This window comes from Somniosus microcephalus, chromosome 1 (assembly GCF_052327205.1).
Source record: "Somniosus microcephalus isolate GS21.2 chromosome 1, FLI_Smic_1.0, whole genome shotgun sequence".
NCBI lineage: Eukaryota > Metazoa > Chordata > Chondrichthyes > Squaliformes > Somniosidae > Somniosus > Somniosus microcephalus.
In genome coordinates, this window is record NC_140987.1 from 415,438,837 (window position 1) to 415,460,765 (window position 21,929).

A 21,929-nucleotide genomic window follows, 5' to 3' on the forward strand; every position below is an offset into this window, starting at 1 on the left:
TGCTAGTCCAAGGGTACAGCATAGCTGATTGTGAACTGCACTCTAGCTTTCCTCTAATGCTGTGAGTACGTTTCCCTCAGTTTGGTATTGAGAAGGATGGATGTGTTATACCATCCGTCCGTTATTTCACTGACTGACGATGCAGGTACTCTGGCACCTGTCTAAAGCAGAATGGGCACTTTCCATTACAATTACAATTTGCAGGGATCACTCAACTTCGAGTGATAATCCTTTTGCTGTGGTTTCGTAGTGGGACTGAAAATATGTCTTTTTTAAGACAACTATTTCGAGCTCTGTGTGATTTATAATAACACAGCAGACTTTCACGGGTGGAAATGCAGTGCTTTAGTTTTTGAGAGTCACGTCCTTTGCCATCAAGAAAACAAATGCTTAATATTAAGTAATACTGATGTTCAAAGGTGATCGCTGCCCTTTGATACCTGGCACCTTATTTTCTGGTGGCAGTCTAGTTGCAGTGAAGTTTATTAAATAAAAGTCAGTGGCCTGAATCTCTTGCCCAGATTACACCATTTTTTCCTTGCTGTTTGCAATGTGAGGAGGAGGGTCACCTAAGCCTGTCTTTAGATTTTTTTAAAAATGCCTATTTATCTCCATATCATTGTTGACTGGTGACAATGCGTGATTTTGAACAGTGGATTTCTGAGATGCAACATGGACAGCGCATTGTTAATTATAGAGAAAAATAGAGATGAATTTCACTCGTATCTGTAAAGTGGTTGTTAGTGCCAGTATCATCAGCATATGGTATTAGTGGATTCTAAAAAGAAAATAGTTGAGCCTGAATTTACAGCGAGGAAATATATTTCATAGAGTACTATAGTGTTATGTGAAGATTGATGCTTCACCATACTGACCTCTTGCATTGGTCATTAGGGTTTCTAATAAAGCACATAGTCCTTTTCTGGATTTGTGTTTTAAATATGTTTCATAATATGGATTAAAATTATTTACTTATATGTATCTGTTTTACGTAACATTTCACTGAAGGGATGTTGTGTAGCTCAAATTCTGTTATTGACCATAGTAAAGAAAGAAGACAGTGCTAAAACAGAGCCGGAAACCACCCAGGGAGCATTCTCTTCAGATCCACTTACAGGTCTGAATTAGTGAAAGATTCGCCAAACTGGACTTTCTGTTCTGTGAATGTAAAAAGCAGGTTCAAACATGGCTTCACCCCGAGACAACTAAACTGGGCTGTCAACCAAATGGACTTGAGTTTGATTATCGAGCCAGCCCATCATTGAAACTTGCCTGTCTCACTCAAATGGTTTTTCTTTTCTCAGCCACTCCACTAGAGGGAGTTCCGTGCACAAATAAGTTTGTCTGTTTCTGGGGATGGGGATTAGGGAAGGGGGAAAAATTGACATTGTGAAGAGAGGTATCAAAATTAGTGCATCAAAGAGAATAAGTCAAATTACAAACCTATTGGGGCATTTTTAATTGATGCAAAATCAGTGATTGTTTTATTTGACAGGTTTGTTTTTGGGATGATCAGAGTGCCATTGAGGGGCAATCGTGAAAAAGTCAATAGCATCCACCATCCCATCCAGTCGGATGGTGGCAAGTGCAAGGAGAATAAATGGGTTTTGAAAAGCAAACATTTTCACAGATCAGCCAAAACTTAGCAAAATGACTGAGTTTTTGGTCAGGATGAAATCACATTATATTAAAATATATACAATACCATACCTTTGGATCCGTTGTGGAAAGTGTTAATTCGCTAAATTCTTTTGTTCCACTGAGCCACTTGTGAGTTGGTGCAGGGGGTACAAGGGTTTGATCATTCTGACCAGCTGAGACTGCTTAGCTTCATAATTCTCGTCCTCTAAACGCTGACTACAGATCACCCGTTCAGTGCACTTTCCTTTACAGCACAACATACCATTTCTGGTAGCAAGTCTGGTAGTTCAGTCGTGCAAGAACAAGGAGGAAAATGACTTAACCTGCACTGAGGGTATTCTGTGTCGTTCTATTGATCGATATTCAATAATAAAACATAAAAATATTGGTGTTTTTTCCTGCGCAACAACTGTCTGCGGAGAAGTGATTTTTGGTACTGAGATAGGATTAGTGTCTTCATCATCCTGGATCATAGTCCCCAGCAGCTAGGCTTTTTGTCGATGCTGAAATGGATGTCAAACTCACTTTTATTTCCCCCCCCCCGCCCCCACCCCCGAATCATTCTGATAACCAAATTAACACAACGGATTAACATAATGAATGATTTGAGATTCATGTGCCTTTTCCCTGATGACAGCCAGCTGAGGTGGTTGAGAAATGAGATGCTGTTCGTACAGAAGAAAGCACTGTGGGAATTCAGTTCATGGCTGGTGAACTGTAATCTCATCGCCTTTCAGATCCACAACATTGTCAGAATCTAATACTGCATTCTTAATGATGAATTTATGGGCATGGAATATGAAATAATTCCCAGTACTACTGCTGCTGCACATGATATTGAAAGGAAGATTTTCCATTTGAACCCTGCACATCAAAAGATGCAGAGATTAAAATATACATTGCTGTACATGGGCACTTGACAGGGCTGTTTCTCAGGGCATGCTCTTTTTTTTTGAGCTACCTAAAAAAAACAAGATTCCCCTACCCCTCCTGTTTCAAAGACTGGCCTGATTATAATTTGTTTTTTTAATCACAAATCAATTAAAATTAAAATATTGTGAAAGCTCTGTGCATTAACAGCTACAATCTTTATCAAAATCATATGGGATTTTCAAATTGCCATATATAGGATCTAATTAATGACTATAAGACATCATTTACAACTTTATATCATTTATAATGTCATAACAGATCCTACACGTATTTGTGTTAAATACATGAACAAATCTTCGTGAAACCAGCAGTCTATTTTGAGAATGGAAAATAGAACTCTCCAGCATTGGGAAAATAGGCAACAGGATAACGTTTACTTATTTATTTATTCTGTCAGAGCTCTGTTTCACCCTTTATCATTGTTCGAGGGGACATGTTGTGCAGCAGGCTTGGAGCTATTAGGAGCCTTATCCTGCGGGATAACAACCCAGGCACCTTGTTAAAGTAACAGCCTCGGGGTATTGTTCTCAGTGGCTGAAAAACAGCTCCAGAATGTGTCCCCTTAGTCCTTGTTATGGAGCTGAATGAAGATCAAACTCATGATCCTACCACTCTTCCACAGACATTTGATCACAAGATGAGTAATTTCTGAACTGTAATCAGTTTTTTAAGAGCTAGAACCATCATCCTTCCTTTTAAGATGATTCATGGTGCTTATCCCACCTTCATATACCAAACTAACCTGTTGGATATGTTATAATTCTAGCAGTTCTATGAAAACAAACCCTGAAAGATACCCTATTTAAGATCTTCTAGAATATATCCTATCCTATTCAAAGCCCCTACAAACTCACTCGCAGCGCACAGGGTTTTGGAACAAAAGCCGAGAGGTTCTTATGATTTTATTACTTACTGCTAAATGTTTCATTTGAAATGTGATCTTACAAGTTGCATCACCCTCACAATGTAATGTTATGCTCTTTAAAGACTCATGAAAGGTTCAGAATATGGGTACTCTTTGTACTTGAGAAAAGAGATATCTGTTTACATTATTCCGATTAATTATTCTTTAATGTACTGACTTGGAGCTGATTAATAGTCCGCCAATCAAATCATTGTTTCAGGACTGCTAGAAAGTCATTTAAATTTTAATGACTATGTGCTTAGCTCACAACCTGAAATTTGTACCGTATAAATCTAATGGTTGTATACCTCAGTAGATTGTTGTGATTTAGTCCTCTGAGTATTTTGTTGGTATGCAGCTTTCCACTGTAGTAATATCGTTTTTGACAGGTAATACATCAACGTGTAAGATTTTAACTGTTAATACAGAGAAGGGAAAAATGGATTATCAAAGCACACTGAAGAACATGGTTTTATAACCCTACTTGACTGTTCAATATTTGCACGTGATTTTTATGCAGTGTAACCCTTTTAGAGCTAAATGTCCTGGGAATTCCTATTCATTTCTGTTCATTGTGTTTCATCAATATACTGGGCTTTTGCACGGGAAAGAAAGTATTAATTTGTTAAATGGAATACAAACTTTTCAAAAGGAAGTATTTGAAAAAGAAAGACTTTTGGTGAATTATGTGCTTATCAAATGAAGGATAGCAGTGCTGGGCAATTAAATGTGTTTCTCCTTTTTAAGCCCAGTTGCAGTCTTGATGGGATCCAAGGCAACATGCACATGTAGCGTAAAGCTCTCTGTGCATTATCGACCTCAATCATGGAAGAGCTCCCCCTATTGAGTAACTGGGACATTTACATTTATCACACTCGCTGTGCTTGCAGACCAAGTCTGCGAATTTAGTTCCAATATGAAAAAATTCTACTCCCATAACTTCCAGCTTTTCCATTAGGGTCAAATGATGCGTGAGACTGAGAATCTTATAAAAATCAATGTAACTGGGCTTCCAGAGTCAGACCACAGTCTACAAGCTCAAATAATGCCACATCCTGCAACATGTTCTTTGTGAGAGAAAAATACAGCTAATTCCTTTCTGGTTACTGTCTGTGCTTCCAAAGCTGGGATATGCTTGCCATGACAACCCAATGGACCTTTACAAATCACTGATAGTGAGATTTCTGGTAGCTTCCAAGCTCATTGTAACTGCCCTTCCTGGGGAGAGAAACCACAAATTGCACTGTGGAACATTGAGTATACCAAACAACAGCCTCAAAACATTAAGTTGATGGTTTCTGCTCCTATTCTCCAAGCTCATTGTTATTTCTCCCTCAACTACAGCAGCATCCACCCTCAGTTTGCTAGCATCGTGCTAAGGCCAGTTGGTGGAAAAGAAGTGGATAGCAGGTCCAATAATGGCTTGCTGCAACTTGCTTTAACTGTAATGAACTTTCTGTACAGCATTTAGGCCCCAGTGTCTACCCCTCCAGTTGAGTTAGATTGACTAGTTAATCTTTAACAGTGCCCTGGAGTACAATGGACCTGCATGGTTCAGGCATCAGACTTGATTCCAAACTTCAGTCACCTGGTATGCCATATTGGAACCATCTGAATCATCTTCCCACATAAGTGGGGTGGAGATCCTTGGATTGTGTACCCCATATTAACATGGATTTTGATTCTTGCTTCATGGTGCAACCCATTCCCCATGATATCAGGACGTAGCTTAGTATTGGAACTGTATTCATTTCACAACAGATAAAGGCAACATATCCAATAACAGCAATTTGCATTTATATAGCGTCTCTAGCATATGTAAACATCTCAAGGCACTTCACAGGAGTGTAATCAGAAAAAAATTGTGCCGAGCCAAAGAAGGAGATATTAGGAGGGGTGATTAAAGCTTGGTCAAAGAGGTAGGTTGTAAGTAGTGTCTTAAAGGAGGGGGGAGAGGTTCAGGGAGGGAATTCCAAAGCTTAGGGATTACACGGCTGAAGGTACTAATGGTGAGCAAAGGGAGTGTAAGAGGATGCACAAGAGGCCAGAGTTGGAGGAATGCAGAGTAACGTAAGAAAACTACTAGGCACTTGGTCTGAGTATTAAACAAGGCTTTAATCAACTGTTTTTCAACATGGAGATCTAGTTGTGTCCTTCACTAGTTCCTGTTAAAGAATGTCCTGAGCAAGCTGGGCCCTTGCCCGAGTATTTATACTCTCCCTGGACAGCGCCGCCAGCAGGCCGCCCAGTATCATTTCATAAGTCATTTCCACATGAATGACAAGATTCATGTCATAGAGTTCTGAGAGGGTTATAGGGCTAGAGGAGGTTACATAGATAGGGAGGGGCGAAGCCATGAAGGGATTTGAACAGAAGGATGAGAATACTAAACTTGATTCGTTGGTGTACTGGGAGCCAACGTAGGTCAGTGAGTGCAAGGGTGATGGGTGAGTGGGACATGGTGTGGGTTAGGTTATGGACAGCAGAGTTTTCAGATGAGCTTAAGTTTATGGAGGGTGAAAATGGGAGACTGGCAAGAGTAGCATTGAAATAATTGAGTCTGGACATAACAAAAGCATGAATGAGGGTTTCAGCAGCAAATGGGCTGAGTCAGAGGTGGAGACGAGCGATGTTATGGAGGTGGAAGTAGGCGGTGTTGAGTCTGTGTTTTCCAAATATAGTTATGCTGAATAACTGAACACAGACTACAGAAATAATTAAACAGGTCTTTAGTTATTGAGGGTCAGGGCTGAACTGGAATACACTTTGCTCCACAGGGTTTATATACCGGTGTGGTCACCACCTGTACTACAATGTACAGGAGCCATCAAAAAGTAGTCCATCACCTTAAGGTATCCTCTTAAGGTGGTACAGGTTACATACACTACAATTCCTCCCCTTTTAGCTTAACAGTGTACACCCCAATTTAAACATTACATGGATAACATATATACAACTTTCACACAAAACTGTTCAAAGATTCAGCCTCTGAGGAGGCCTCCTGATCCGGGCCGGATAACGCCTTTCAGGGGTCTCTGGTTCTCGTTGCTGGGTGACTCATCCATTTGATCTCCTATGGATTGAACATCATCATGTACGTTCGAGTCTGAGGTAGATGCTACAGGCTCAATAACTTCTTCAACTGATGTCTCTGCCGTAGACATGGGGTCGACCCTTGTTCTCGATTCCACAAGTTGGTCAGCATGACGTCGTATTACGTTCTCTCCAACGTCTACCGTGTACATCAAGGGTCCTTGTCGGGCACGAATTGTTCCGGATTGCCATTTATCATTCCTATAGTCCCTGGCCAACACTGGTTGTCCTATTTCAAAACTCCGAGTGGCCTTGTTATTTACGTGCTGGAATTGCTTGTTTTCAACTTCCCTACGCACATTGGGTTTTAACAAATCCAACCGGGACCGCAACCTCCTGTTATAGAACATTATGGCAGGGCTTTGATTTGACACTGCATGCGTGGCGTTTCGATATGCCATCAGGAAATTGTCCACCTTGTGTTGTAGTGGAATATGGTCTTCGCTCATGGCCTTTATCGCCTTTTTGAATGTTTGTACAAATCTCTCGGCCAACCCATTTGTAGCCGGATGATATGGGGCAGATGTATAGTGTTTCACCCCATTCTTCTTCATGAATTTCTGGAATTCTTCTGACAAGAACTGTGGTCCGTTGTCTGAACATATTTGTTCCGGCAACCCATTTCTTGCAAATATGGTTCTTAGAACTGCGATCGTCTTCTCCGAGGTAGTGGCCGACATCTTAATCACTTCTGGCCATTTAGAATGTGCGTCTACTGCTATCAAAAACATGGAATCCATGAATGGACCTGCAAAGTCGATATGCACACGTTGCCATGGGGTTGAAGGCCATTCCCACGGATGCAGCGGTGCAATTGGAGGTGCGTTTTGAACTTTTTGGCACCCTGAGCAGCTTTTAGTCAGATCCTCTATTTGTTTGTCGATACCTGGCCACCACACATAAGCCCTAGCAAGGCTTTTCATCTTGACTCCCCCCAGATGACCTTCATGCAATTCCTTCAGAACTCTCTCCCTTAATTTAGGAGGAATAATCACCCTTGTTCCATACATCAATGTTCCTTGACATACGGACAGCTGTTCTCGTCTGGCTGAGAATGCTGGTAACAGTGGGTCGCCATGTGCTGGCCATCCCTTCACTGTCAAGTCGTAGACCCGAGACAGTGTCGGGTCGTTTCGGGTCTCTCTCTCAATACCCGCATTGGTGACTGGTAAGCATTCGATGATGGTCGAGTGAAATATCTCGACAGGGTCAACTGCCGGTGCCTCTTCCGCTGTAGGTAGTGGCAGGCGCGACAGCCCATCAGCATTACCATGTTGCTTTGTACCTTTGAATTCGATATCATATTGATGTGCCCCTAGGAAAAGGGACCATCTCTGAAGCCTCTGCGCCGTCATTACCGGAACACCCTTCTTAGGGTTAAAAATGGAAACCAACGGCTGGTGATCTGTCAGCAGCGTAAACTTTTGGCCTTGCAGGTAATGGTTAAATTTCTTAACTCCCCACACGAGGCTGAGAGCCTCCCTATCTATCTGAGCATAGTTGCGCTCTGCGGAGGTCAATGATCTGGATGCGAACGCGACTGGCCTTTCCAAGCCATTTGGAAACTTATGTGAGAGCACTGCCCCGATACCATATGGAGAAGCATCACAAGCTAAGCGAATAGGCAGCGTTGGGTTAAAGTGAGCCAACGCTTCCTTAGAGGTGATCAGTGCCTTGCTTTTTTGAAAAGCCCGCTTACAATCATCGCTCCACTTCCATGGTATTCCCATTTGCAAAAGAGTGTTCAGCGGGTGTAACACCATGGATAAATTTGGAAGAAACTTGTGGTAATAGTTAACCAACCCCAGGAACGACCTCAACTGGGATACATTTTCCGGAGCAGGAGCTTTCACAACAGCTTCGATCTTGTCAGGTGACTTATGGAGCCCCTCCTGGTCAATGACGTGGCCACAGTACGAGATTCGCTTTTGAAAGAACTCACATTTCTGGCGATTAACTCTGAGCCCATATTTTTTCAATCTGGTGAGCACCTGCTCCAAATTCGCGAGGTGATCCTTATCATCATCTCCTGTAATCAGGATGTCGTCCAGGTAGCATTGTGTGCCTGGAATTCCCTGCAATACCTGCTCCATGGCCCTTTGCCAAATCGCTGGAGCCGATGCCACTCCAAAAACCAGTCTATTATACCGATATAAGCCCTTATGTGTGTTGATCGTGAGATACTGGCGTGACGCTTCATCAACTTCCATCTGTAGGTACGCCTGCACCAGGTCTATCTTGGTGAAGTGTTTCCCGCCAGACAGCGAAGCGAAGATATCTTCAATCCGCGGAAGCGGATATTGCACCGTGTGAAGAACCGGATTAACAGTGATCTTGAAATCGCCACAGATGCGAACCTTCCCAGGTTCCCCCGGCTTGTTGCTCAACGAACGTTTCATGACAGGAACAATGGGTGTGGCCCATTCGCTCCAGTCCACCTTTGACAATACTCCTGAACGTTCTAGCCCTTCCAGCTCTGCTTCCACAGCAGGTCGTATCGCATAAGGTACCGGTCTGGCTTTGAAAAATTTTGGGTTTGCATGTTCTTCAACCTTGATGTTTGCTGTAATTCCTTTCAGTGTTCCCAGTCCCTGTTGGAACACCTCCTTAGCATCGTCCAATATTTTGGACAGCCGTTTAGGTTTGACGTCGTCCTCTTTACAGGAATCTACAGTCAGTGCTTGTATGGAATGCCAGTCCACATTTATTCTCCGGATCCATTCCCGTCCCAGTAGTGGCGGACCTCCATCAGGTAACACATACAAGTCCATTTCCTGACTTTCTTTACCATTGTAGACCACATTTACTTTTATCTTTCCTTTGGGGTATACTATTTGCCCTGTGTATGTTTTCAATACAATCTCCGTATCCCTCAGGGGAATGTGCAAGAATAACCTTTTGTAATCTTGCTTATTCATGACCGTCAATGCCGATCCAGTGTCCAATTCCATCTTCACTTGGACTCCTGCTATCCGAAGCATGACCCAGATAGTTTGGTGGTCTGCTGCGTTACCCACATTATGTATTTTTAGACAACCCAGTTCCTTACTGCTGGAGTCTGAATCCATCTTCTGTTCATCCAAACTGTTCTCTGTCACCTTGTGTACTTTTTTGTACTTCTCCTGCGGCGACTTTTTGCTGCTGGTCTTCTTTCCTGACCGGCATACTCTCGCTATGTGACCAAGTTTGCCACATTGCCTGCATTCTTTATCTTTGAACCAGCACTGGTTCTGGTCATGCGTTGTCCTTCCGCAACAATAGCACTTTACTGCGCCCAATGCCATTTCATTGGTGCTGAATTCCAATGGCCTTTGCTGTATCTCTGCAGCGCCTCGTGCTGCTGCCTCGTGCGATGCTGCAATGCTGAAAGCTTTGTCTAGCGTAAGATCCTTTTCCTCTAGCAGTCGCTTCAGGGTTCCTTCCCTTAGGAGCCCACACACAAACTTATCTCTCAGTGCGTCTGCTAGTCCTGTACTGAACTGACAGTACTTTGATAACTTGCGCAGTTCGGTTAAGAATTCAGCGTTGCTTTCTTCTTTAAGTTGAATTCTTTTGTAGAATTTAAATCGTTCCACTATCAGCAGCGGCGTGGGGTTTAAATGCTCTTGCAGGATAGTAACAATATCCGCGAAACTCTTTCCTACCGGTTTAACTGGTGTTACAAGGTTCCTTAATAACCCATACGTCTTCGCACCCATCGAGTTTAATAGGGTTAGTGCTTTCTTATCCCCCGGTACCTCATTCGTTATACAGTAAACTTCGATGCGTTCCACATAAGTGGCCCAATCTTCCACATCGCTATCAATAGCAGTGATGTTACCCGTTTTTGGCATCCTTGTTGAGTTTCCTTTCCTTCGGATATGATTATTATTTATTTATTTTTTTTCAAAATGTTGGCTTCCCGCGCTTGGCGGCTTTTCCCGCGCTTGTCTTCTTCTCCCGCCGACTCAAAATGGTGAGTACCACGCTGTTGCCGTTCTCGCCTCCCAGCGGTCCTTTATTTTCCCCGACGCTGCTGCTCTTGTTCCCCGTCGCTCCCGCGGTCCTTGTGGACATAAACGCTTTTCTGGCTGCTGCGCGTCTCTGCCCCGATTGCAGTCCAGCCCCTGACACCGGCTGCGGTCGTGTTCTCCGCCCTTTTCATCGTTTCCCTCCCCTTCTCTTACTGACAACTCGGCCGACTTCCCCCCCGTGCCGCTCGATCGGGCTTACCCGCCGCTGTCGTCGAAGGGATGTTCGCTGATGTTTGACTTCGTGGCCAGAAACCAACCCGGGTTCCCGATGGCCTCCCGTGCTATGCAGTGCCCAGCAGGATGTTGAGGGTGGATGTCCTTGTTCGACGCCCGTCTCAGAGGCGAAGCTTCCTTTGATGCAACTGCCGCTAGGTAAGATCAGACTCATCGCCACTGTTGAGTCTGTGTTTTCCAAATGTAGTTATGCTGAATAACTGGACACAGACTACAGAAATAATTAAACAGGTCTTCAGTTATTGAGGGTCAGGGCTGAACTGGAATACACTTTGCTCCACAGGGTTTATATACCGGTGTGGTCACCACCGGTACTACAATGTACAGGAGCCATCAAAAAGTAGTCCATCACCTTAAGGTATCCTCTTAAGGTGGTACAGGTTACATACACTACAGGCAGTCTTTGCGATGGAGAACATATGGAGCCGAAAGCTCAGCTCAGGGTCAAATAGAATGCTAAGGATGTGAATAGTCGTGTTGAGCTTGAGAAAGTAACAGGGAGGAGAATGGAATCTGTGGCGGAAGGGCCATAGATGATGGCTTTGGTCTTCCCAGTGTTTAATTGGTGGAAATTGCAGTTCAACAAGGACTGGGTGTTGGTCAAACAGGCTGACAACACAGAGGCAGTGGAGAGGTCAGGAGAGGTGGTGATGAGGTAGAGCTGGGTGTTGTGAGCTTGCATGTGGAACATGACATCATGGGGGAGAAATTGGGTGAGTAGCGCCACCTGTTAGCGCCTAAAGAGGCAGGCAGTGGCTGTAGCGCCACTGGCTGCGCCTCCCGCGATATTCAGGAGGGGCGCTAATGGTGGCGTTAGCCTGTTGCGCTGCGCCGCCACCGATGACATCATTGGTGTGCACAGCGCACCATTCGTGCCCCGTTCGCGATATTTGGTAGCGAACGCCGCAGTTGCGCCGTTCGTTACCCGCGCCCGGTTCACGGGGCCTTACTGTGCCGGCAACGGCGCAAGTTAAGGTGGAGGTGCGGGGCGGCCGTTTTTTCGGCGGCCGCCTGCCAGCACCTCCGTCCCCGGCCTCCTAACCACCCCCCCCCCCCCCGTGGCATTGCCGGCTGTTTCCCGAGAGCCCGGCACTTCTCCTTGGTGCTGGGCTCATTTGCCGGCACTCGCGAGCGAGGATCGCGCTGTTGCAGACACCTCCCCCTTAACAGTGGGAGGAAGGCCTGCAGTACCGCAGCGTGCCGTGCTGCAGCGTGTGGTGCTGCGGCACGTTGCGCTGCAATAATCAGTTTCAGCGCCCTAAGAGGGACGCGGAGCGCCTTGAGCCTCGCCCCGTGTCCCTCGAGGGGCACTGAAACTGAATTTCTGGCCACTTTGGCGCCCCAACCCAATTTCTAGGCCCATGTTTTCGGATGATGTTGTTGAGGGCAGCATGTAGATGAGAAGTAGGAAGGGGCCAAAGAAAGATCCTTGGGGAATTTCAGAGATAACAGTGTGGGAGCAGGAAGTAAAACCATTGCTTGAGATACTTTGGCTATGATTGGATAGTTAAGAGTGGAACCAGGCAACTGCAGTCCCACTCATCTGGACAATGGATGAAAGGCATTGGCGGAGGATGGTGTGGTCAACTGTGTCAAAAGCTGCAAGAAGGATGAGGAGGGATAGTGCACCACAGTTACAGTATCACACGTTCACATACTTTTAAGTTCAAAGAGGAATGTTTGCACATTCTGGACATAATTTATTATACATGGACAGTGATATTTTTATGTAACTAAATATGAACAAGCACAACATCAAAACTCAAATTCCAGTCTGCATCTAGTGCTCTGATCTTATTTGGGAATACTGTACTGCCTTTTATGCCATACATTTTCTGTTATTGAGTTTTTCAATGTTACATTCAAACCTGTCTCCCAAAGATTCTTCCCTATTGTTAAAATATATAAGTTATAAAATAGTATAAATAAGGTAAACATAGGTTATTACTTAGAAAGTCAGGAAAGCAAAGTTGGAGGACATAAATGGAAATGAGTAAAATGTAAATATGGTAATTGTTTAGAATACTCGACCAAATAATAGAAGCAAAAGTGTTGGGAGTTTCAAAATACCATTAGATGCCATAATGGGAGAGTTAATGTACTAGAGGGTTCAACTTTGGTGGACTGAATGTTTTTTTTTTCCTCATTCCTGACATGTTTTTATGTCTGAAAAACAAATTGGTGCCATTTAAAACATCAAGAACTTGCAGTACTGCGTGTATAGATTCCCAAAAAAATCTAATGGTAAGTTTACTCTCTATCAGTGTGTTTAATGTTAAATTTGTGGAGGGTTATAGTCGTCTGGAACACAACATTCATCCTCTCCACTCCAAATGTCAGCTACAGAAACTATTTTTATGTTGCTGTACTACCATGTTAGTGCTGTCAGCTTCTGACAGGAGGGTCTTGCACAGCCAGCCCCAAAGTAAACTTAAGCAAAACACTGCGGATGCTGGAAATCTGAAATAGAAACAGAGGATGCTGATGGAAGGTCATCGACCTGAAACATTAACTCTGTTTCTCTCTCCACAGATGCTGCCTGACCTGCTGAGTGTTTTCAGCATTTTCTGTTTTTATTTCAAAGTAAGCTTACTGGGTTTGCTGAGGCCAGAAGGACCCGGTAAAAATGAATCTTCCTGGCTGCCAGCTGTCATGCTTGTCCTTATCAACACTGACAATTTATTTTCAGGAATAGTTTACACAATCTTCCCATAATCATTGCTAACAACAAAAATGATAGCTCCCCCTCTAGCGTCTCAATTAGTAAACTACATCCTTCTCTTCCATGAAGATAGACTGACAGCATGTAACTTTAAAAAATATAACTAAACCTTCTAAGCCATAATGCACAAACTTTTAAATAAAATATTCTTTCAGTTACGAAGCAGATCTTCAGTTCCTTAAAGGGAAGTTGCGAGTAGATCATGTTTTCTCTGTGACCGTGGTACATTATCCCTTCTCATCCTCCTCAATTTTTCTGCAACCTTTGATATGGTTAATCACATTATCCTCCTCCTATGTCTCTCCTCCGTTGTCCAGCTTGGTAAGATTGCTCTGGTTTGGTGCCACTCTAGCCTATCCGATCATAGTCAGAGCATTTCCAGCAATGGCTTCTCTTCCCACCCCCACTCCTTTACCTTCAGAGCCCCAATGATCGATCTTTGGCCCCCTCCTCTTCCTCAACTACATGCTGCTGGTTGGCGACATAATCACTAGACATGGGATTAAGTTCCACATGTAAGCTGATGACAACCAATTCTATTTTTCTACCACCTCTCTATACCCCTCCATTGCCTCTGTGTTGTCAGACTGCTTGTTCGACATCCAGTTTTGGATGAGCTGTAATTTTCGCCAGCTGAATACTGGGAAGAGAAAAACATATCGCCTTCATCCTCCAACACAAAATCGTACCCTTGACCCATCTCTAGCCTCCTCCCTGGCCGTGCTCCCAGACTATGCACAACCTTGACATCCCATTCAATCACAAGCTCAGCTTTCAACACCCTATCTTCTCCATCACAAATACTCCCTATTTTCACCTATGTAACATCGCCGGCCCCTGCTTGTAACTCAGCCTATCTGCTGCTGAAAGCCTCGTCCATGTCTCTGTCACCTCCAACCTCAACAATTCCAATGCTTCCCTGGTCAGCTTCCCATCCTCCACTCTCTGTAAACTTCAACTCATCCCAAATTCTCCAATCAATATTATATCCCACACCAAGTCCTGCTCACCTACCACTGCATTGTGATCTTCCTTCATGATTTTATGTTGCTTGGAATTAATAGCAAGAGGCATTAGGATTTTCAATTTGCAATGAAACAGAGTTGTTATAGATACTTCACCTGGGATGGAGTTAGCCATAGTTAGTAATTATGCAGGAATGCCCTAAGTTGTTCTTACTACAATAAACCGGCCAACTGAACAATCTGTATTAAAAACAGAAAATGCTGGAAATACTCAGCAGGTCTGGCAGCATCTGTCAGAACTACTACAGCATCCCCAGTATTTTGCTTTTGAACAATCTGTATGCCATTTTTGGTCATACTCATGAATCTTTCAACGTCAAAGTTTGCAATTGGCTAATGAGGTCCAATTTGATGCTCGTGAGATCCAAGTTGTTTGGCAAACTGCTGGAATTGTGAATGCTGGAATGGAGCTCCGTTATCTGACTTTAACACCTCTGAAAATCTGTGCTCTGCAAAAGTCTTGTCTAGAAATCAAATAGTGGCTCTAACCTCTGTAGATTGGGTTGTTTCAACTGCTGGAAATAAGGGAAATTTATCGATCACTACCAAGAGATGGTTTCCTGATGGAACAAGTCCACAAAAATCAACGCTAACTCTGCAGTGGATAATCAGGTGGATCTGACATAGTGCTCGTAGCTGTTGTATACTGTTCCAAAGCCTTAAGAGGCTTTTGGCATTGTATTTACTTCTTCCTGAGGGTCCTATTGGGAGTCTCACTCTGTTTCCTATTGGGCATGGGGCCACAATGTAAAACTGCCCTTAATTTGACATTAATTGGCACTAAATAAGCAAACAGTTACAAAGGCCATAGAATGGCTGGTATGGCAATAGGAAATGTCACACTGGTACAGTTGTTAGGTGCTCTTCTGATTAAGTGTAGAATAAGCGTTACTCTACATCAAACTCTTCTGTATCTGACCCGGGCGTGTATGATGCTGATGTTAGGTGCCTGAAATAGAAAGGAGTAGTTTCCGCTCGGTTGTGCTGTTTTTTTGGGGACAATCACAAAAGATCGTGGAAGTTTTAGTGCAAATTACGTCCAGCGCAAATTGAGTTTCCGTGATTTTTCTGTGCTGGAGCCCGGCCCCGCCAACAAAAATGGCCGCACCATTGGGAGTTTTGGCTAATTGCGCTCATTTACAGGCCTTCAAGGAGGCTTTAAAAATTAAGTTGGTACATTTGGGTGCAAGGACACTAATAGGCACGTTTTAAAAACTTTTGAATATAATTTCTTTTTTAATTTACTAAGAAACTGACTACTGCACCCGAATATAACTAGCAAATGGTTCTGTATATTTTCTTTAAGTAATTTTCAGTGATTAAAAATGTTTATTTTTTGTGTTAATCAAACTGCACCAAGCTGCCACTCTTTAAATATATCAAGGAATATTTTTTAAAGCAAATTTCTTTTTTTTTAATTACGCTGCCCGATTGTACTGGTTCATGGCAGATTTTGCGTTTGCTGATATGCAAATTAGTTTGAGTGGAAACTCAAGAAAAAAGTAACACTTCTCAAAATGGGTGCAATTTTGGGCGCAGTTTGTGCCCGGATTGCCAATTTCGCCCAAAGTATTTAATTCTCCAGCACTCACATCGCTCACCTTGATGAGCACAAAATCCAATTTATTCTCCCTCAAAGCCTGACATTTCCTAGACTAGATATCACCATGTCTGTTGGAGTAAGACAGACACATTTTTAATTAGTGCTAAATTATGAGCAGTTTTGTGCTATTGACTGTGGATAGCCAACAGAAGCCGAGTTGAAGCTGCCCAAACTCATTTCACACGGTTCCCTTGACAACCATTAAGGAGAGGAAATGTTGATCCCATCTGTTTGAGCTGAATTCAAATGGATGTCCCAATGGTAAGAGGACAGTGTTTAACTAAGGATGAGATGCAGAGACGACATCACTTGCATTTGACAAGTTTAGTGAGGATAGGTCAGAATTACTTTTTATCAGTTTATATTTCTCTAAGAAAGGCATATTACTTTGCTCATCAAAAAAAAATTACAGATCACACCAAAAGTGCTAAAACGAAAGGGTCATTTCCATTTGATATAATGCCTTACTCTGATTCCAGCAAAACAGTTCATCAGCTAATGTAATACAGGTATTCGTAATGACATGATCAATCCATTTTTGCCACTGGCCTTACTTCACACAGTCACAAGATGATTTCAGATGAAAGGCCTTTCTGCCCATTTGTGCTCATCTTTCCAGAATATTAACCCTACTACATCATCTCGCTGTTTCATAAATGAGTCCTGGCATATTGGTTTAGGAAAAATAATACTTTAGCCGATACACTTTAATGTTGCAACATTACGCTTCTTTTATGCACCTCCTAAATCACCTAAAATTGCTCCCATCATTTCCACTACCAATAACAGACCTGTAACCACCAGTCCTTCTCTGTGCATACTTGTGTTTTACTAGCTGGGGAACTGCTTTACTAGAATCTGAGTAAGATATTAGGCCATTAAAATCCACCGGGATCCTAACGATATCGTATCACCCTGATTTGCATGTACTAATGAGGCTCACATCTCAGTCAAGCAGGCGCCTTGACCGTCTCAAAACGGGCCAGCTTAGATGGCGGTGGGCAGGATTCAAGCGGGAATGGCATGGCAAATCTTTGCATAGCTATTTCCACTGCATGCTCGCTGTGTTGCTGCTGGGCCCGGTGGCTTAAAATTCCCCCCAGTATGAAATTTTTACTTCTCCACTCACTACACCTAATGACAATACTGCAGTGACAGAATGTAATTCTTTAACAAATTGAATCCATGCTAATAATTTTTTAAGCACCAGACAAATTAAGAATAAAGGAAAACAATACAAAAATTGACAGTACCGCAGGTTACAGTGTCACTTACCTCGCGGGGCCATGGTTATTGTGTCAGCAGTTTTCAAGGCATCTTTCCTTCACTGTTCCAGAAACCTAGCCTATCAGAAAATTCCCAGTAGCAGCAGCAATTTCCTTCTAAGCCAAGTTTTTCCATTCATTATTGACTTTGGTTCAACAGTACAGTTAGGTTCTGCTATTGTAGACTGAGGTTAACTCTGGTCAAAGGAGCATCACCACCATTTAAGTTGTCAGGAAATCTCGTTTCCTCCAATTTTCTCCCTTCTACTCCAGAAGGCATTGACTCTTGCTAGACGGTGAGTTGTAGAGATAACTTATCTCTGTTCATTCAAGTAATCAGGATCAAGTGCAAACCAATATGATGGGTATGCTGTGTTTAATCAGAGTTACAGATGAATATAACACACTAGTTATACAGCAAAAACATACGACCATGACAAGTAGCGAGTACCGGCCCCGATCAGACAGACAGCTGGCCCGCATGAACAGCTCTTCTTCTTCCTCTCTCTTCCTGAACTACCCAAGAGTGTTAGACCGAAGTCAGCATAGATCCACCCTCAGGAGCTCTCACTCCATCACCTGCACTAGGGTCTTTTCAGGCCTTTCTTTTATACTATTTTTAGGGGTGGACCTGGGGTAGAATATTGACAAGACCGTTTAACCTATAGAGGTTCCCCTTAAAACAAGGTGCCCAATGGTATGTCGAGTTCTTTGTTTAAGCCATGGAACAAGGGTCAACCCTCTTGTTATCTTCCACCTGTCAGGGGTCTGTTTAGCCATTACACATGGTTTCTGTACCTAGCCAATCATGGCCTTACAGCATGTTAAGGACTGTTTTCCCCTTATCTCATCCGGCCCTGTCCTCCCAAGGCTAGAGTCTCTTACCTCATACTCATTTTCCAGGAAAACGAAACTTAAGCAGTTCCAGTAAAATACAACTTATACATTAACCCCTTACTTGTCTCGAGCTCTAATACAATCATTTAAACATCATTTCATTTGCGTAACCATATATTTTTTAGGTATCCCTAATTTCTAACAGACTCCCAACCTTGAGAGGGAGAAAAACTCTATTTTGACCTCTCACTTCCTATTTTGCATCCATCATGCCAGCTCTAAATTGTTAGTTTGACAGTTCAGTTGGTGGGTCTATTTCAGGTAAATTAGTAAGTGAATGTGAAGTGGAGACTTTCTCGGGATTCTCACAGTCCACACACTTGAGGGGGAGGAGCAGACCTCTGACCCCTCAATCAAATTGAATTCACTGTTCCGGTGTTCCAATTCTGCCCCACCTGGGATTACCTCTGTTTCTTCTATTTTTCCTGATCTTACCCCACCTGAGGTCTCCTCTGCTTTGTCTTAGATCTTCTCTTTCGGTGTGATCAATTAATTTGTTAGTGTTGGTTAGTCATAGGCTTGAGTACACAATTGGCTTATACGCAGACAAGAAAACAGACATTGTAAAGAAAGCTATAGTTTAACATCTAATCAACAAATCATGGGCTTAAAAGATTCTCCAGATCTCTCTTTTACTCGTATCCATTTTGTGGATAATTCTTGCTAAATTTATTTCTCATTAGCCTTCAATTGTCCCAATCCAAATTCTATGTCTCTTTTTACTTAAATTTCAATCCCTCTAACAGGTACCAGTGTGTTTAACTCTATCATGATTGTTTCATTAATTAGATAGTTTCTCGATGGATATGTGTCAATGCTTTAAAAGTTGTCTCACTCTCCTGAGTCACATTAATCATCACATGTCTTGTTGTCAAGAAACTGAGCATGTCTGAGACCCATTCTTCAGTGTAAATTCACTATGCATTTCCGTATGCTAATTGCTTCATATGTAACAATTCAAATTTACACACACACACCGGTATCTCAATATCATGCCACACATGCCATCCGATACAAGCCATTCTTGGGCTTTCAGGTAATCTTATCCAAAGATCGTGGGGTGTCTGGAGATCTTTGCTCATCTCCCTCAGCATGGTCCCGATGTCTTGGGTAGTGGCCAGGCTATCAAATTCAGTTTCTTAAAAAGTTCATTATAGGCAAGGGCACAAATATCTCCAGGAGAAAGCTGTCAATTTACTATTCTTAACTACACTTTCCTGACTTTCACTAGAATGTTAGGGAAATTCTCAATCGTACACCCTCAATCACTTCCTCTCTCCATTTTACACATCCCATTAATTACCGTTCTAACTCATTCATGAGCCCTGGAGGAACTTTACTGTCCAATACAATATTAAAGATAGAAAACATAGATTAAACATTCCCACTTGGTCCAAGTTATTAGCTTTTTTAAATTCTTTACAACCTGTGTGCCTGAGTCCGCTTTATCATTTCAAACTTATCCCGAATCCAAACAACAATATTATTGGACTGACCGGTTTTGTCAATGTTCAATTTTATTTCCCCAAAAACTTTCTTCCTTGATGCACAGCAATTGGAAGGACCACCTAGACTGCTTTTCACCAGTTTCTTTGAATGCAAATTTGACTGTCCCCTTAAACTTCAGTTAGATTTTCCCTTCTTGAGTGCTTGAACCAGCAACTCATAACAATTTTATTTTTGTCAATTTATCTTATCAATTCCAATTTCAGAAACAAGTGATTCCCAGGCTTGATGGTTTACATGGTGCTTTAATATTAAAGACAGAAGTGAAAGCAGAGAATCCATTGTGGCTTTGCTTAAGAGGCCAAGGAGTTAATTTGTCAAATCATACTTTTCCTTCTGTCACCGTGGGGAAAAAATTGACTTAAAATTAAGAAACTTAAATTTAATAATGTCCAATGGGGGAAAAATTCGGTTGCTTTGCACCTCCCGTCAGCACCTTAAGAGGGCGCTAATGGGGCGCAAAGCAACTAGCACCTGTGCGCGGCGATGTTTGCGCCGCTCGCGAAATTAACCAGACATTTTGCGGCGGCGCTAAACATTACCGCCACAATCTCCTGCGCCCGCAGATCATGACGCCAGTCGAGCGTGCAACGCCCCGGTAGCGCCCCGGACTGGATATTGAGTGGCGCCCCCTGCCTTACGGCCTGCCGCTAGCAACGACAGGTTGAGGGGAACGTTTTGCAGTTGTGAAGGGACTGGGGGAGTGCTATTTAAAGGTGACCACTTCCTGCCTTTTTTTGTCAGTGACATTTTTACACCACGCATTCTGAAAGAGAGAGAGAGACTTCTGGAGAGATTCAACACTGTGTGAAGGAGTTTTGAGTACTGAGCAGCACTTTGCAGGTTCATTTTGATTTGACCTTCCTTGTATCAATATAGAAGAGACTATGGGGGCTTCACTCTGATCTCTTTCCCTGGGCCCTCCATTGTTCTTTCCAGCAGATTTGATGTACAGGTCTTTCCAGGCCGAGATTCAAGGCTGCAATGAGTAGGATGCAGATGAAGAACAAGATCAACCCTCCCCTTTAAGAACTGGCCGGTGCCATTGTGTCTGTGTTCCATTGCTGACTGACATCACATGAGCTTCGCCAGCGCTCTGAGGTAGCGCCTCGCTCCTCGGCGTTAGCACCTTAAGAGAGGTGTGTAGCGCCTGATTTGGCGCTCCAATCACCTCCAGGGGCGATAGAAGCCAAGTTTGCAGTCGGAGGCGATAATTAGCGCCAGGCACTAAATTTTGCACACGGCCAATAATTGCGCCACAAATGGGGCGATACCGGATTTCTCCCCCAATATCTTTAAATTTCATTCAGCAATACTAAAGTTGTTGCTTGGTGAACTTAAAAAAAAGCAGCTGTCAGTAAAAAGAGTTAACTCCTTTGCAGGTTTATAAGAAGGTGGAGAAAAGATTGTCAGATGCACACAAGTGCATCACTTCACGTAAATTAAAAAAAAGACTTTCCTGGTCAAAAAAGACAGTAAATTGGCACTTGGTTCTTTTTCTTTGAAGTCTTTAAGGCCGCGATTTTGCCAGCGCTCAGAGGGCGGGTACAGAGGCGGGTCAGCTGTTAAATTCAAAATGATTGATGATGGGTTGTTAACCCGCCACGATCCCGCCTCCGTGTGAGTTTCCAGAGTGTCGGGTTTGCGATTTCACAACAGACCCGACACCAAGCGGCGGGTGAGGGATTTAAGACAATTATCTCCTTGTTAACTGCTTGTTAATTGCTATTTGAACAGCCTTTTCCTATTTTCCAACATTTTCAATGGGTTTCACGACTTTCGGAGATCACGCCAGGTATGTGCGTCGGGAGGATCAATGAGCTGGATACTTCACAGCTGCAACTGCAGTCTAAAAGCTGCACTCTCATATCTGCTCAATTTCAAATGTCAGAGGTTGCTAATTTCACGATTTGGGAGACACATTCTGTCTTGAAGCTGAAAGTGTGTGGTGTTAACTCTATATGCACTGTCACCTCCTTGGAGCAAGCTCTCTCACCATTGACAGATTGCTTCTGCCATCTCAACTTCAGCTGCCATCTATTCCAGCAGCATCGGTGCCCTTGAAAAAATCTCACCTTGGTCCTCTGAATCCC

The 21,929-nt window shown here is 43.1% G+C and overlaps 1 protein-coding gene across 5 annotated transcripts in view; it reads left to right on the forward strand.

Annotated features, from left to right (window-relative positions):
* tenm1 (teneurin transmembrane protein 1) overlaps positions 1–21,929 on the forward strand; it is a 1,268,320-nt gene that overhangs the window by 82,868 nt on the left and 1,163,523 nt on the right. The window lies entirely within an intron of this gene.